This window comes from Hemiscyllium ocellatum, unplaced genomic scaffold (genome assembly GCF_020745735.1).
Source record: "Hemiscyllium ocellatum isolate sHemOce1 unplaced genomic scaffold, sHemOce1.pat.X.cur. scaffold_1068_pat_ctg1, whole genome shotgun sequence".
Taxonomy (NCBI): domain Eukaryota; kingdom Metazoa; phylum Chordata; class Chondrichthyes; order Orectolobiformes; family Hemiscylliidae; genus Hemiscyllium; species Hemiscyllium ocellatum.
Genome location: NW_026867663.1, coordinates 39,398 through 57,708, shown reverse-complemented (window position 1 = coordinate 57,708; position 18,311 = coordinate 39,398). Strand labels below are relative to the sequence as shown.

The following is an 18,311-nucleotide window of genomic DNA, read 5'->3' as shown; positions in this document are numbered from 1 at the left end:
CAAGAGGCATAAAGTAATCTCACAACTAACAACAGGGCAATTCCAAACTACTCTTTCAAACATACTGCAGCCTTAGTGCACCACCACTTCCCAGACAATGCTGAAAAGAGAGAAAGAACGAATATCATAAGTATGGGCCATAAAAAAAGTGAATTTCAACAATCACAGTCTCGATGAGATTACTTTTCCCTTCAGATGTCTCCAGGACGGAAACGATGGAAATGGGAGAAATTCAATAACATATTCATTGGAACGATTTTCCATTCGCCAGAAAGCCAAATAACGATGAATCGACTCACCGCAGGACTCTGTTTCACAACAGCGATGAAATAACAGTCTCCATTCGGTTCCAGTAAAAACTCAACTTGCCTGCAATGTAAAGCGAGAGTCGAAGCGATTACCATCACGACAGCAGAGAAATGTTGCAATGGTCAGCACGTTTCCATACCACAGTTAAATACCCGGGGGAATCCAGGCAGCGGGGATCGAAGCAGCATTTTAACAGTGCTGCGGCGATGGAGTTGATCAGCTGAAATAGCAGTGGTGGGATTCGAACCCACACCCCTTTCAGGACTGGAACCTGGATCCAGCACATTAGACCGCTCGGCTTGTAAAAGGCTGCAATTGAGAACAAAGCAGTTCTGCCCAGTTTCGAACTGGGGACCTTTCGCGTGTAAGGCGAACGTGATGACCACTACACTACAGAAACCGGCCTCTGCCGGCCGCGCTGCGGTTCTCTGGCACCCAGCACTGAAAGGTGAAGACATTCTCCGTTTCACCTTTCTTTTTCCAACAGCTCGTTGTTATCCAGGGGAATTGACATCTTGAAAACACTGCAGAAACAAACGATTTCCTTACTTTTGCTCCGACTGACCATACCTCGTGAAATTTTCCAGATCCTCAGTTGAGGATCCTCCATGGTCCCTCTCCGACTCGCACAGCTGCTGGAATGTGCCCGGCTACAATGTCAATTTCGCAGCAGATAATGAAAGCCCATCAATCCGGACAAAAATCAATAGTAAGCTGAGTCTATCTTCTCAGACTCTTTCAGCGACAAATGTATCTGTGACTGCGTGAGAATATATGTTCGGTTATGATTTGGTCAAATCACCATGAGCTGCTTGACATTACTTCAATTTCGATTCTTGCTTTGCTGAATGATTTCACCCATTGCTCGAAACAGGACAACTTTCACATTTACACGGAACACGAAACACATCGGACTACAGGGAAAATGCACAAAGCTGAGCAGGCCGTGTTCCACATCATACCGTGCAGCATCGTTTCAGTCACTGTGTCTGTTCGAGATGCCACTTTCCTTGCCTTTTACCTTAACCGTGCCATTCACTGCAGAGATGTCCACACCTGGACATGAGCCACATCGATTCCGACTGAGTTGGAAACCTGTGTGGGAATCGACAAGGAGCGACTCAATACATTTTGCTAAACTCCATGGTGCTTATTAGAAATGCAGTTTCTGTCCAAGTCAATCGAAAAGGCAGTTTCTGAACAGAGTAACAGAAGTTACTGCTCACCCCACCCCCACTCCGGGAGAGGTGCTAACTGCCCTTGAGTGCTTTTTGTTCTCGATGTGAAGAGCTCTCACACATGAGTCACCTTCACGTCTCTTGCTGCTGAGTTACTTACAAAGAAGGAATTTCAGCAGAGCTGCAACTGCCTCACTTTCCCACTCGCTCTCCCCGTTTACATTTTCCTGCTCGTCAGTGATTTAAAGAAAACCAAAAGGATGCGATGTCATTCTGTAGCCTCTCTGTCGATTCCTCCGTTTAAGTTCCAACACGGCTTAGATCTCAGGACGCATTTTAATACTAGCGACGTTATGAAAGCACAAGTTCAAATGTTCCTCTGAGAGTGTAATTTCTTTCATTGCTGTTGCTGAATGAATGAGTCACTAACGAGCGCACTGATCCAAACCATGATTCAGCACCTCTGCTGCCAATTCTCGCACGTTGAATAACGACAGGCGGCTTCCAAATGAGGTCTTTCAGATACGACTTTGGGCTACATTTGACAGACAGACTAGTTCAGGAATCCGTGGTGTACTGTGACACCAGCGCGTCAGCTTCTTCCCTGTCTTTGAACCGGCCTGCCTGCACAAGGAATGCAAATGCGGTACTGCTTTTGGTGGAAGATTCAGAACGCGGTAACTACACTCTGAAGCAGAATGTCATATGATCAGACCCAGGTTGGAGAAAAACTTTACAATGCTTTGCAAACTAATTTAATGGAATTGCATCACATTTCACAAAGAGAGCAGATTTGTTCGAGCATTTTCGAAGGCAGGTTTGCAGATGGGATAGCAAGCAAGAAAGCTCCGTTCTTGTCAGTGTAAAAGGCTGCAAATGAAGATCAAAGCAGTTTCTGTCCAGTTTCGAACGGGGGACTTTTTGCGCGTTAGTTGAATGTGATGACCGCTACACTACAGAAACTGGCCTCAGGCGCGCGCCTTGTGGCTATGTGGCATCCAGCACTGGAAGTTGAAGCCATTCTACGGTTCACCTTTCTTTTTCCAATAGCTCGTTGTTATCCTGGGTAATTGACATCTTGAAAAAGTTAAAAAAAAATAGACGTGAAATTTGTGACAAAATATAGACAAGGATGTCGTCAATGTTCGGACTGTAGAGTGAAGTGGAATAGGCTGGGACAACTTTCCCGGCAGCATAACGGCTGCGACATGATTTTATGGAAGGGTTGTAAACTGAGTATTTACGTGTTTTACCCAAGCTAGGGTGAGTTGGAAACTCGAGAGCATAGGTTTAAGGTGAGTGGTCAGAAATTGACAAAGGACCCCGAGGCACATTTCCCACCAACAAGGTTATGGGTGTATGGAATGAGCTACCAGAGGGAGTGGGGGAGGCTATTACACTCAGAAAATTGCAATGGTAATCGGATGAATTTCTGGAATACGATGGGTTTTGAGGGATTGAGGCCAAATGCTGTGGAACGGGACTTGTTTCATTTTGGTGATGTGGTGAGCATGGATGAGATACACCGAAGTATCTGTTTCCACGCGGTGTACCCCAATAACCTTGTGTTGCTTACACCGGTTTTAAAGGATTACTTTCTAGCGGAGCTTTCCATCGCAGTCTGTGGCACAATCATTTAGTCTGTTCGACTGGAAAGGTAGTGTTGTGAAACACTGCAGAAACAAACGACTTCCTTACTTTTGCTCCGACTGACCATACTTCGTGAAATTTTCCCAGATCCTCAGTTGAGGATTTTTGCTGCTGGAAGTTACCGCAGAACCCGTGTTAAATCGTAAGGTATTGAGCGAATCGCAAACAGAAAGCATTTAACACGGAACACAATCAAAGCTGGCATAGCTAATGCATATTCAGACACAGCGAAGCATGAACGCTAAATGTGAGAGAGTCCGAGGTCAAGAGGCATAAAGTAATCTCACAACTAACAACAGGGCAATTCCAAACTACTCTTTCAAACATACTGCAGCCTTAGTGCACCACCACTTCCCAGACAATGCTGAAAAGAGAGAAAGAACGAATATCATAAGTATGGGCCATAAAAAAAGTGAATTTCAACAATCACAGTCTCGATGAGATTACTTTTCCCTTCAGATGTCTCCAGGACGGAAACGATGGAAATGGGAGAAATTCAATAACATATTCATTGGAACGATTTTCCATTCGCCAGAAAGCCAAATAACGATGAATCGACTCACCGCAGGACTCTGTTTCACAACAGCGATGAAATAACAGTCTCCATTCGGTTCCAGTAAAAACTCAACTTGCCTGCAATGTAAAGCGAGAGTCGAAGCGATTACCATCACGACAGCAGAGAAATGTTGCAATGGTCAACACGTTTCCATACCACAGTTAAATACCCGGGGGAATCCAGGCAGCGGGGATCGAAGCAGCATTTTAACAGTGCTGCGGCGATGGAGTTGATCAGCTGAAATAGCAGTGGTGGGATTCGAACCCACACCCCTTTCAGGACTGGAACCTGGATCCAGCACATTAGACCGCTCGGCTTGTAAAAGGCTGCAATTGAGAACAAAGCAGTTTCTGCCCAGTTTCGAACTGGGGACCTTTCGCGTGTAAGGCGAACGTGATGACCACTACACTACAGAAACCGGCCTCTGCCGGCCGCGCTGCGGTTCTCTGGCACCCAGCACTGAAAGGTGAAGACATTCTCCGTTTCACCTTTCTTTTTCCAACAGCTCGTTGTTATCCAGGGGAATTGACATCTTGAAAACACTGCAGAAACAAACGATTTCCTTACTTTTGCTCCGACTGACCATACCTCGTGAAATTTTCCAGATCCTCAGTTGAGGATCCTCCATGGTCCCTCTCCGACTCGCACAGCTGCTGGAATGTGCCCGGCTACAATGTCAATTTCGCAGCAGATAATGAAAGCCCATCAATCCGGACAAAAATCAATAGTAAGCTGAGTCTATCTTCTCAGACTCTTTCAGCGACAAATGTATCTGTGACTGCGTGAGAATATATGTTCGGTTATGATTTGGTCAAATCACCATGAGCTGCTTGACATTACGTCAATTTCGATTCTTGCTTTGCTGAATGATTTCACCCATTGCTCGAAACAGGACAACTTTCACATTTACACGGAACACGAAACACACCGGACTACAGGGAAAATGCACAAAGCTGAGCAGGCCGTGTTCCACATCATACCGTGCAGCATCGTTTCAGTCACTGTGTCTGTTCGAGATGCCACTTTCCTTGCCTTTTACCTTAACCGTGCCATTCACTGCAGAGATGTCCACACCTGGACATGAGCCACATCGATATCAACTGAGTTGGAAACCTGTGTGGGAATCGGCAAGGAGCGACTCAATACATTTTGCTAAACTCCATGGTGCTTATTAGAAATGCAGTTTCTGTCCAAGTCAATCGAAAAGGCAGTTTCTGAACAGAGTAACAGAAGTTACTGCTCACCCCACCCCCACTCCGGGAGAGGTGCTAACTGCCCTTGAGTGCTTTTTGTTCTCGATGTGAAGAGCTCTCACACATGAGTCACCTTCACGTCTCTTGCTGCTGAGTTACTTACAAAGAAGGAATTTCAGCAGAGCTGCAACTGCCTCACTTTCCCACTCGCTCTCCCCGTTTACATTTTCCTGCTCGTCAGTGATTTAAAGAAAACCAAAAGGATGCGATGTCATTCTGTAGCCTCTCTGTCGATTCCTCCGTTTAAGTTCCAACACGGCTTAGATCTCAGGACGCATTTTAATACTAGCGACGTTATGAAAGCACAAGTTCAAATGTTCCTCTGAGAGTGTAATTTCTTTCATTGCTGTTGCTGAATGAATGAGTCACTAACGAGCGCACTGATCCAAACCATGATTCAGCACCTCTGCTGCCAATTCTCGCACGTTGAATAACGACAGGCGGCTTCCAAATGAGGTCTTTCAGATACGACTTTGGGCTACATTTGACAGACAGACTAGTTCAGGAATCCGTGGTGTACTGTGACACCAGCGCGTCAGCTTCTTCCCTGTCTTTGAACCGGCCTGCCTGCACAAGGAATGCAAATGCGGTACTGCTTTTGGTGGAAGATTCAGAACGCGGTAACTACACTCTGAAGCAGAATGTCACATGATCAGACCCAGGTTGGAGAAAAACTTTACAATGCTTTGCAAACTAATTTAATGGAATTGCATCACATTTCACAAAGAGAGCAGATTTGTTCGAGCATTTTCGAAGGCAGGTTTGCAGATGGGATAGCAAGCAAGAAAGCTCCGTTCTTGTCAGTGTAAAAGGCTGCAAATGAAGATCAAAGCAATTGCGGTCCAGTTTCGAACGGGGGACTTTTTGCGCGTTAGTCAAATGTGATGACCACTACACTACAGAAACTGGCCTCAGGCTAGCCTCTTGTGGCTCTGTGGCATCCAGCACTGGAAGTTGAAGCCATTCTACGGTTCACCTTTCTTTTTCCAATAGCTCGTTGTTATCCTGGGTAATTGACATCTTGAAAAAGTTAAAAAAAAATAGACGTGAAATTTGTGACAAAATATAGACAAGGATGTCGTCAATGTTCGGACTGTAGAGTGAAGTGGAATAGGCTGGGACAACTTTCCCGGCAGCATAACGGCTGCGACATGATTTTATGGAAGGGTTGTAAACTGAGTATTTACGTGTTTTACCCAAGCTAGGGTGAGTTGGAAACTCGAGAGCATAGGTTTAAGGTGAGTGGTCAGAAATTGACAAAGGACCCCGAGGCACATTTCCCACCAACAAGGTTATGGGTGTATGGAATGAGCTACCAGAGGGAGTGGGGGAGGCTATTACACTCAGAAAATTGCAATGGTAATCGGATGAGTTTCTGGAATACGATGGGTTTTGAGGGATTGAGGCCAAATGCTGTGGAACGGGACTTGTTTCATTTTGGTGATGTGGTGAGGATGAATGAGATACACCGAAGTATCTGTTTCCACGCGGTGTACCCCAATAACCTTGTGTTGCTTACACCGGTTTTAAAGGATTACTTTCTAGCAGAGCTTTCCATCGCAGTCTGTGGCACAATCATTTAGTCTGTTCGACTGCTCACGGGAAAGGTAGTATTGTGAAACACTGCAGAAACGAACGACTTCCTTACTTTTGCTCCGACTGACCATACTTCGTGAAATTTTCCCAGATCCTCAGTTGAGGATTTTTGCTGCTGGAAGTTACCGCAGAACCCGTGTTAAATCGTAACGTATTGAGCGAATCGCAAACAGAAAGCATTTAACACGGAACACAAACAAAGCTGGCATAGCTAATGCATATTCAGACACAGCGAAGCATGAACGCTAAATGTGAGAGAGTCCGAGGTCAAGAGGCATAAAGTAATCTCACAACTAACAACAGGGCAATTCCAAACTACTCTTTCAAACATACTGCAGCCTTAGTGCACCACCACTTCCCAGACAATGCTGAAAAGAGAGAAAGAACGAATATCATAAGTATGGGCTTTAAAAAAAATGAATTTCAACAATCACAGTGTCGAGGAGATTACCTTTCCCTTCTGATGTCTCCAGGACGGAAACGATGGAAATGGGAGAAATTCAATAACATATTCATTGGAAAGATTTTCCCATTCGCCAGAAAGCCAAATAACGATGAATCAACTCACCGCAGGACTCTGTTTCACGACAGCGATGAAATAACAGTCTCCATTCGGTTCCAGTAAAAGCTCAACTTGCCTGCAATGTAAAGCGAGAGTCGAAGCGATTACCATCACGACAGCAGAGAAATGTTGCAATGGTCAGCACGTTTACATACCACTGTAAATTCACCGGGGGCATCCATGCAGCGGGGACCGAAGCAGCATTTTAACAGTGCTGTGGCGATGGAGTTGATCAGCTGAAATAGCAGTGGTGGGATTCGAACCCACGCCGCTTTCAGGACTCGAACCTGGATCCAGCACCTTAGACCGCTCGGCTTGTAAAAGCCTGCAATTGAAGACGAAAGCAGTTTCTGCGCAGTATCGAACCGGGGACCTACCGCGTGTAAGGCGAACGTGATGAACACTACACGACAGAAACAAGCCTCAGCCGGCCGCGCTGCGTCTCTGTGGCAACCAGCACTGAAAGGTGAAGACATTCTCCGTTTCACCTTTCTTTTTCCAACAGCTCGTTGTCATCCAGGGTAATTGACATCTTGAAAACACTTCAGAAACGAACGACTTCTTTACTTTTGCTCCGACTGACCATACTTCGTGAAATTTTCCCAGGTCCTCAGTTGCGGATCCTCCATGGTCCCTGTCCGACTCGCACAGCTGCTGGGATGTGCCCGGCTACAATGACAATTTCGCAGCAGATAATGAAAGCCCATCAATCCGGACAAAAATCAATAGTAAGCTGAGTCTATCTTCTCAGACTCTTTTCAGCTACAAATGTATCTGTGACTGCGTGAGAATATATGTTCGGTTATGATTTGGTCAAATCACCATGAGCTGCTTGACATTACTTCAATTTCGATTCTTGCTTTGCTGAATGATTTCACCCATTGCTCGAAACAGGACAACTTTCACGTTTACACGGAACACGAAACACACCGGACTACAGGGAAAATGCATAAAGCTGAGCAGGCCGTGTTCCACATCATACCATGCAGCATAGTTTCAGTCACTGTGTCTGTTCGAGATGCCACTTTCCTTGCGTTTTACCTTAACCGTGCAATTTACTGCAGAGATGTTCACACCTGGTCATGAGCCACATGGATATCAACTGAGTTGGAAACCTGTGTGGGAATCGACAAGGAGCGACTCAATAAATTTTGCTAAACTCCATGGTGCTTTTTAGAAATGCAGTTTCTGTCCAAGTCAATCGAAAAGGCAGTTTCTGAACATAGTAACAGAAGTTACTGCTCACCCCACCTCCACTCCGGAAGAGGTGCTAACTGCCCTTGAGTGCTTTTTGTTCTCGATGTGAAGAGCTCTCACGCATGAGTCACCTTCACGTCTCTTGTTGCTGAGTGACTCACAAAGAAGGAATTTCAGCAGAGCTGCAACTGCCTCACTTTCCCACTCGCTCTCCCCGTTTGCATTTTCCTGCTCGTCAGTGATTTAAAGAAAACCAAAAGGATGCGATGTCATTCTGTAAACTCTCTGCCGATTCCTCCGTTTCAGTTCCAACACGGCTTAGATCTCGGGGCTCACCTTAATACTGGCGACGTTATGAAAGCACAAGTCCAAATGTTCCTCTGAGAGTGTAATTTCTTTCATTGCTGTTGCTGATTGAATGAGTCACTAACGAGCGAACTGATCCAAACCGTGATTCAGCACCTCTGCTGCCAATTCTCGCACGTTGAATAACGACAGACAGCTTCCAAATGAGGTCTTTCAGATACGACGTTGGGCTACATTTGACAGACAGACTAGTTCAGGAATCCGTGGTGTACTGTGACACCAGCGTGTCAGCTTCTTCCCTGTCTTTGAACCGGCCCGCCTGCATAAGGAATGCAAACGCGGTACTGCTTTTGGTGGAAGATTCAGAACGCGGTAACTACGCTCTGAAGCAGAATGTCATATGATCAGACCCAGGTTGGAGAAAAACTTTACAACGCTTTGCAAACTATTTTAATGGAATTGCATCACATTTCACAAAGAGAGCAGATTTGTTCGAGCATTTTCGAAGGCAGGTTTTCAGATGGGAGAGCAAGCAAGAAAGCTCCGTTCTTGTCCGTGTAAAAGGCTACAAATGAAGAACGAAGCAGTTTCTGCCCAGTTTTGAGCTGGCGACTTTTCGCGTGTGAAGCGAGCGGGATGACCACTACACTACAGAAACTGGCTTCAACTGGACGCGCTACGGCTCTGTGGCATCCAGCACTGAAAGTTGAAGCCATTCTACGTTTCACCTTTCTTTCTCCATTGTTATCCAGGCTAATTGACATCTGGAAAAAGTTAAAAAAAATAGACGTGAAATTAGTGACAAAATATAGACAAGGATGTCGTCAATGTTTGGACTGTAGAGTGAAGTGGAATAGGCTGGGACTACTTTCCCGGCAGCATAACGGCTGCGACATGATTTTATGGAAGGCTTGTAAACTGAGTATTTACGTGTTTTACCCAAGCTAGGGTGAGTTGGAAACTCGAGAGCATAAGTTTTAGGTGAGTGCTCTGAAATTGACAAACGACCCCGTGGCACATTTCCCACACACAAGGTTATGGGTGTATGGAATGAGCTACCAGAGGGAGTGGAGGAGGCTATTGCACTCAGAAAATTGCAATGGTAATCGGATGAGTTTCTGGATAGGATGGGTTTGCAGGGATTGAAGCCAAATGCTGCGGAACGGGACTTGTTTAATTTTGGTTATGTGGTGAGCATGGATGAGTTACACCGAAGTATCTGTTTCCACGCGGTGTACCCCAATAACCTTGTGTTGCTTACACCGGTTTTAAAGGATTACTTTTTAGCGGAGCTTGTCGTCGCAGTCTGTAGCACAATCATTTAGTCTGTTCGACTGCTCACGGGAAAGGTAGTATTGTGAAACACTGCAGAAACGAACGACTTCCTTACTTTTGCTCCGACTGACCATACTTCGTGAAATTTTCCCAGATCCTAAGTTGAGGATTTTTGCTGCTGGAAGTTACCTCAGAACCCCTGTTAACTCGTAATGCATTGAGCGAATCGCAAACAGAAAGCATTTAACACGGAATACAGACAAAACTGGCATACCTAATGCATATTCAGACACAGCGAATCATGAATACTAAGACTTATGATCAGAACCAGGTTGGAGAAAAACTTTACAATGCTTTGCGCAGTAATTAAATGGAATTGTGTTACATTACATTTCACTACGAGAGCAGATGTGTTCAATCAAAATCGAAGGCAGGTTTGTTGGTGGGAAAGCAAGCAAGAAAGCACCATTTTTGTCCATGTAAAGTGCTGCAATTGAAGAACAAAGTAGTTTCTGCCCAGTTTCAAACTGGGGACCTTTCGCGTGTAAGGCGAATGCGATGACCACTACAGCACAGAAACAAGCCGCGGCCGCCCGTGCAGAGGCTCAGTGGTGTCCAGCACTGAAAGTTGAAGCCATTCTACCTTTTATCTTTCAGTTTCCAACAGCTCGTTATTGTCCAGCGTAATGGAAATCTTGAAAACTTCAAAAAAAGACACGATAAATTGATGACAAAATAAAGACAAGGATGGCGTTAATGCTTGGACCATTGGGCGAGGTGGAATAGGCTGGGACAGGTTTCCCTGCAGCGTAACGGCTGCGACATGATCTGATGGAAGGGTTGTAAACTGAGAAAATTCGTGTTATCCCTAAGCTGGGTCGATTTGAAAACTCGAGAGCATTGGTTTAAGGTAATTTGGCTGAAATTGACAAAGTACTTGAGGCGCATTTCCCACACAGAAGGTTGTGCGTGTATGGAATAAGCTACCAGAGGAAGTGGAGGAGGCTATTACGCTCAGAAAATTGCAAAGGTAACGGGGTGATTTTCTGGATAGAATGGGTTTAGAGGGATTGAGGGCAAATGCTGGAGAATGGGACGTGTTTAATTTTGGCGATGTGGTGGGCATGGACGTGATACACTGTAGTATCTGTTCCCACGCAGTGTAAACCAATAACGTTGTGTTGCTTATTACACATGCTTTAAAGGATCACTTTTTAGCATCGCAGTCTGTGGCACAATCATTCAGTCTGTTCGACTGCTCACGGGAAAGGTAGGATTGTGAAACACTGCCGAAACGAACGACTTTCCTACTTTTGCTCTGACTGGCAATATTCCGTGAAATTTTTCCAGATCCTCAATTGAAGATTTTGGCAGCTGGAAATTAATTCAGAAAACCTGTTAATTCGTAAGGTACAGAGCGAATCGCAAAATAGAAAGCATTTAACAAGGAACACAAACAAAACTGGCAAACCAAATGCATGTTCAGGCACAGCGAAGCATGAATGCTAAATGTGAAACAATCCGAGGGCATGAGGCATAATGTAATCTCACAACTAACAACAGGGCAATTCGAAACTACTCTTTCAAACATACTGCAGCCTTACTGCACCACCACTTCCCAGACAAAGCTGAAAAGAGAGAAAAAGCGAACATAATAAGAATGGGCCATAAAAAGCGAATTTCACCAATCACAGTCTCGATTAGATGAGCTTTACCTTCCGATGTCTCCTGGACGGAAATGAAGGAAATGGGAGAAATGCCATAACATATGACATCGGAATTCTTGGGAACGATTTTCCCATTGGCCAGAAAACCAAACAACGACGAGTCGAGTCTCCGCAGGACCTTGTTTCACAACAGCGATGAAATAAAATTCTCCATTCTGTTCCAGTAAAAACTCAACTTGCATGAAAAACAAAGCAACATTAGAGCTGCTTGCGATTTTCTGCGCGGGAGGAGAACATGTTCATGACAGGACAGACACTTTAAATATTCAGCACATTCCCACACCTCAGTTTTGTTTTGAACATCAATATAACGGGGATCGAAACAGCATTTTAACAAGCTGTTGGAGTTGATCAGCATAAATGCCTATGACGGGATTCAAACCAGCAGATGAAAAGTCACATGAAAAGGGTTCCATGATCACTGTCCGACTCGCACAGCTACTGGCATGCGTCTGGCTACAATATGAATTTCGCAGCAGATAATGATAGCCCATCAATCCAGACAAAAAAAAATCAATGGTCTCTTGAGTGTATCTTCTCAGACTCTTTCAACTAAAAATGTCTCTGTGAGTGCGTGAGTATATGTTAGGTTAAGGATTGTTGAAATAACCATGAGCTGCTTGACTTTATTGCAATTTCGAATCTTGCTTTGCTAAATGTTTTCACTCATTGCTCGAAACAGGACAACTTTCACGATTACACGGAACATGAAACACACGGGACTACAGGGAAAATGCACAAAGCTGAGCAGGCCGTGTTCCACATCATACCGTGCAGCATAGTTTCAGTCACTGTGTCTGTTTCTCAGAATAATAGTCCCAAAGAATGTTCTCCACACTAAAACCGGAGGTACAGAAGTCAAGAGGTTCTGTTAGCACCTCACCACACCCCCACTCCGGAAGAGATGCTAACTGCCCTTGAATGCCTTTTGTTCTCGATGTGAAGAGCTCTCACGCCTGAGTCACCTTCACCTCTCTTGTTGCTGAGTGACTCACAAAGAAGGAGTTTCACCAGAGCTGCAACTGCCTCACTTTCCCACTCGCCCTGCCCGTTTACAGTTTCCTGCCCGTCATTGATTTAAGAAAACCAAATGAGTGCGATATCATTCTGTATCCTGTCTCTCGTTTCCGCCGTTTCAGTTCCAACATGGCTTAGATCTCGGGTGTCACCTTAATACTAGCGGTGCTTAGAAAGCGTAGGTCCAGAGGTTTCTCGGAGAGCATAATTTCTTTCATTGCTGTTGCTGATTGAATGAGCCACTAACGTGTGAACTGCTCCAAAACATGATTCAGGATCTCTGGTGCCAATTCTCGCACGTTGAATAACGTCAGACAACTTCCAAATGAGATCTTTCAGAGACGACTTTGGGCTACGTTTGACAGACAGACTAGTTCAGGAATCCGTAGTGTACTGTGACACCAGCGCATCAGCTTCTTCCCTGTCTTTGAACCGGTCGCCTGCGCAAGGAATGCAAACGCGGAACTGCTTTTTATGAAAGGATCAGAACACGGTAACTACACTCTCAAACAGAATGACTTATGATCAGAGCCAGATTGGAGAAAAACTTTACAATGCTTTGCGCAGTAATTAAATGGAATTGTGTTACATTACATTTCACTACGAGAGCAGATTTGTTAAAGCAAATTCGAAGGCAGGTTTGTTGATGGGAAAGCAAGCAAGAAAGCTCAATTTTTGTCCATGTAAAGTGCTGCAATTGAAGAACAAAGTAGTTTTTGCCCAGTTTCGAACTGGGGACCTTTCGCGTGTAAGGCGAATGTGATGACCACTACACCACAGAAACCAGCCGCAGACAAGGATGTCATTAATGCTTGGACCGTTGGGCGAGGTGGAATAGGCTGGGACAAGTTTCCCTGCAGCGTAACGGCTGCGATATGATCTGATGGAAGGGTTGTAAACTGAGTACATTCGTGTTTTCCCTAAGCTGGGGCGAGTTGAAAACTCGAGAGCATTGGTTTAAGGTGATTTGGCTGAAATTGACAAAGTACCTGAGACACATTTCCCACACTGAAGGTTGTGCGTGTATGGAACAAGCGACCCGCGAATGTGGACGAGGCTATTACGCTCAGAGAATTGCAAAGGTAACCGGATGATTTTCTGGATAGAATGGGTTTAGAGGGATTGAGGGCAAATGCTGGAGAATGGGACGTGTTTAATTTTGGCTATGTGGTGAGCATGGACGTCATACACTGTAGTATCTGTTCCCACGCAGTGTAAACCAATAACGTTGTGTTGCTTATTACACCTGCTTTAAAGGATCACTTTTTAGCATCGCAGACTGTGGCACAATCTTTTAGTCTGTTCGACTGCTCACGGGAAAGGTAGGATTGTGAAACACTGCCGAAACAAAGGACTTTCTTACTTTTGCTCTGACTGGCAATATTCCGTGAAATGTTTCCAGATCCTCAATTGAAGATGTTGGCCGCTGGAAATTACTTCAGAAAGCCTGTTAATTCGTAATCTACTGAGCGAATCGCAAAATAGAAAGCATTTAACAAGGAACACAAATAAAACTGGCAAACCAAATGCATGTTCAGACACAGCGAAGCATGATTGCTAAATGTGAGACAGTCCGAGGGCATGCGCCATAAAGTAATCTCACAACTAACAACAGGGCAATTCGAAACTACTCTTTCAAACATACTGCAGCCTTAGTGCACCACCACTTCCCAGAGATAGCTGAAAAGAGAGAAAGAGCGAACATAATAAGAATGGGCCATAAAAAGTGAATTTCACCAATCACTGTCTCGATTAGATTACCTTTACCTTCCGATGTCTCCTGGACAGAAATGAAGGAAATGGGAGAAATGCAATAACATATGACATCGAAATTCTTGGGAACTTTTTTTTATTCTTCTTTATTCTCCCACGAAGTGTGGCCATCATGGTCTGAACCTTATTTGTTGTTCATTCTTAATTCACCTTGAACTGAGTCAGAGGGATTGTATCGTTGAAAAGCACTGCTGTGAGTCTGGAGTGATATGTTGGCAGGTCTCATTAAGGTTGGCAAATTCCCCTTTCCAAGGGACAAGAATGAATGGGCTTTCAGTAAATTAAAACTTTTTGCCTCTGTTCCTCTGATCGGGGTTATTATTCCAGATTTTATTCATCGATTTAAATACCAGCAGCTGCCATGTTCCAGTCTCCAAGTGTTGCTAGCCCAATATATCGCCACTACATTTGCTTTTGACACGAAGATTGGTGAGTAGCAGAAAGCATACGGGTCTTCAAAAATAGAGAATAATATAGATAGACGGGAGAGTAGAGTGGAGAAGTGGCAGACGGAGTTCAATCGAGGCAAATGTGAAGTGATGCATTTTGGGAAGCCTAATTCTAGAACCAACGACACAGTAAACGGAACAGCCTTGGAGAAATTTGATGAGCGGAGAGATATGGGAGTTCAGGTCCTTTGTACCATGACGATGGTGGCACAGGTCGATAGAGCGATGAAGAAAGCAAATGGCATGCTTGTCGTCAGAGGACCGGGCTTTGAATGTAAGAGCTGGCAGGTCATGCAAAAATTGTAGAAGATTTTGGTTCGGCCGCGTTTAGGAATACTGTGCATATTTCTGGTCGTCAAGTTACCCAGTTGAAGTGGACGTTTACGAAAGGGTGTAGAGAAGGTTTGCGAGGATGTTGCTGGTATGGAAGATGCTTGCTGTGAAGAGAGGTTAAGAAGTTTATGATTGTTTTCAGTGAAAAAAAGAGTTTGAGGGGTCCTGATTGAGGTCTGTAAAATCTTGAAGGGTAAAGACCGGGTGTATAGAGCTGTTTTTTCCCCAGGTAATGGATTCAATAATGAGAGGTCTCACATTCAAGTTGAGAGGTGAAACGTTTAAGGAAGATAGATGTAGAAAGTATTTAGCACAGAGGGTGGTAGGTGACTGGAACACGTTGCTAGCAGAGGTAGGAGAGGCAGGCACGGTCGTTTCAATCAAGGTGCGCCTTAATAAATGCGTGAGTAAATGGGGAGCAGATGGAAACAGGTGCTTAGGAATTGGGTGATAGGTTTAGACAGTTGATTTTGTTCATCCCAGGCTGGGAGGTCCAAAAGACCTGTTCCTGGGATATAAATGTTCTGTGATCTTTGTTCTTCTTTGTTCACTACACTACCATCTCAATGCTACGTTGCTCCATCTCAGAGAATGACATTGGCAATTCCAATCATCTCAGAGGGAGTGAGAATATGACATGTGGCTGTGTTGGAATGAAACTGATGTACGCTGTACTGGAGTGTTTGCTGGGAGCAAGAGGATGATGTGATGAAAAAACAGTTCTTACCTATCAAAATAACAAAACAGTGCATTGTTAAGGAAAATTGCACTGAATGCTTGCAATACATCGACCTCTCGCTTAAGGCTGCAGCACACTTCCACTGAGACAATCGGCAGTGCGGGTTAATGCTGCTGTTGTACCTTAATAATCTAATAACCGGAGACAAATATGCCCTTCCTCCCCACCTTTGACCAGGAGAACTCCCAGCCTCGGAATTTCATGCGGCTCTGTATCATCATAGAAGGACCATGTGGTCACCGATCGCATCACTGGTGCGACACATTAGCTTCACGTGCTCATTTCCATCCCAATTTCCCGTTTGATCTTTGCAACTGCACCATTGAATCTGGGTGGAGGAATTGGGATTATGTGATCCACTGTAGAAATGGGTACTTCCTTGTGTGGGGAAGCTCGTGTGGCAACAATCGTGAAACCTCATTACTGTTGGAACATACATTTCAACAATATCCTGCAGTATCCCTTGAGAATTTGATGTTTTGTAAAAATCTATCACCCTCACTTTTCAACATGCAGTGCTCGATGGAACTTACTCAGCCTCTTGAAATATCCAATTTGAATATACAGCCAATTCTGAGTTGTCACATGTCTATTATTGCTCGCCAAATAGTCCTGTTGTGTCTCTGCATTCTTCCTAACATGCCCTATGTCACTGTAGTTACTGCTTTTTTCAAACACGCATCTCTGCATGGCCCAGGGATCGTATAATGTTCAGTGTTGTGCGTTGTGGCCACAGGAACCTCGATTGAATCCGAGTTACGGCATGTAATGTTCTACCCATCTTAACTCCTTGTGGTACATGCCAAAGAAACACAGAAATGAATTAAGTGATTTAACATCTGAAAATGTGTTGCTGGTCAAAGCACAGCAGGTTAGGCAGCATCTCAGGAATAGAGAATTCGACGTTTCGAGCATAAGCCCTTCATCAGGAATAAGAGAGAGAGAGCCAAGCAGGCTGAGATAAAAGGTAGGGAGGAGGGACTAGGGGGAGGGGCGATGGAGGTGGGATAGGTGGAAGGAGGTCAAGGTGAGGGTGATAGGCCAGAGTGGGGTGGGGGCGGAGAGGTCAGGAAGAGGATTGCAGGTTAGGAGGGCGGTGCTGAGTTGAGGGAACCGACTGAGACAAGGTGGGGGGAGGGGAAATGAGGAAGCTGGAGAAATCTGAATTCATACCTTGTGGTTGGAGGGTTCCCAGGCGGAAGATGAGGCGCTCCTCCTCCAGCCGTCGTGTAGTTGTGTTCTGCCGGTGGAGGAGTCCAAGGACCTGCATGTCCTCGGTGGAGTGGGAGGGGGAGTTAAAGTGTTGAGCCACGGGGTGATTGGGTTGGTTGGTTCGGGCGGCCCAGAGGTGTTCTCTGAAGCGTTCCGCAAGTAAGCGGCCTGTCTCACCAATATAGAGGAGGCCACATCGGGTGCAGCGGATGCAATAGATGATGTGTGTGGAGGTACAGGTGAACTTGTGGCGGATATGGAAGGATCCCTTGGGGCCTTGGAGGGAAGTGAGTGTGGAGGTGTGGGCGCAAGTTTTACATTTCCTGCGGTTGCAGGGGAAGGTGCCGGGAGTGACACCCCCCACCAACCCAACCTCCACCCCCGGCACCTTCCCCTGCAACCGCAGGAAATGTAAAACTTGCGCCCACACCTCCACACTCACTTCCCTCCAAGGCCCCAAGGGATCCTTCCATATCCGCCACAAGTTCACCTGTACCTCCACACACATCATCTATTGCATCCGCTGCACCCGATGTGGCCTCCTCTATATTGGTGAGACAGGCCGCTTACTTGCGGAACGCTTCAGAGAACACCTCTGGGCCGCCCGAACCAACCAACCCAATCACCCCGTGGCTCAACACTTTAACTCCCCCTCCCACTCCACCGAGGACATGCAGGTCCTTGGACTCCTCCACCGGCAGAACACAACTACACGACGGCTGGAGGAGGAGCGCCTCATCTTCCGCCTGGGAACCCTCCAACCACAAGGTATGAAGTCAGATTTCTCCAGCTTCCTCATTTCCCCTCCCCCCACCTTGTCTCAGTCGGTTCCCTCAACTCAGCACCGCCCTCCTAACCTGCAATCCTCTTCCTGACCTCTCCGCCCCCACCCCACTCCGGCCTATCACCCTCACCTTGACCTCCTTCCACCTATCCCACCTCCATCGCCCCTCCCCCTAGTCCCTCCTCCCTACCTTTTATCTCAGCCTGCTTGGCTCTCTCTCTCTTATTCCTGATGAAGGGCTTATGCTCGAAACGTCGAATTCTCTATTCCTGAGATGCTGCCTAACCTGCTGTGCTTTGACCAGCAACACATTTTCAGCTGTGATCTCCAGCATCTGCAGACCTCATTTTTTACACTAAGTGATTTAACATGAAAACTTTCTCTGACATTATGAT

General features: G+C 45.6%; 3 non-coding genes across 3 annotated transcripts; all 3 read right to left on the bottom strand.

Annotated features, from left to right (window-relative positions):
• Positions 1–636: 636 nt before the first annotated feature.
• trnav-uac (transfer RNA valine (anticodon UAC)) lies at positions 637–710 on the bottom strand. The gene has a single exon. It is a non-coding gene; the product is annotated as a tRNA-Val (tRNA).
• Positions 711–4,038: 3,328 nt separating this feature from the next.
• On the bottom strand, positions 4,039–4,111 carry trnav-uac (transfer RNA valine (anticodon UAC)). Its single transcript has one exon. It is a non-coding gene; the product is annotated as a tRNA-Val (tRNA).
• A 9,226-nt stretch (positions 4,112–13,337) lies between these two features.
• trnav-uac (transfer RNA valine (anticodon UAC)) lies at positions 13,338–13,410 on the bottom strand. Its single transcript has one exon. It is a non-coding gene; the product is annotated as a tRNA-Val (tRNA).
• Between the last annotated feature and the right edge of the window lie 4,901 nt (positions 13,411–18,311).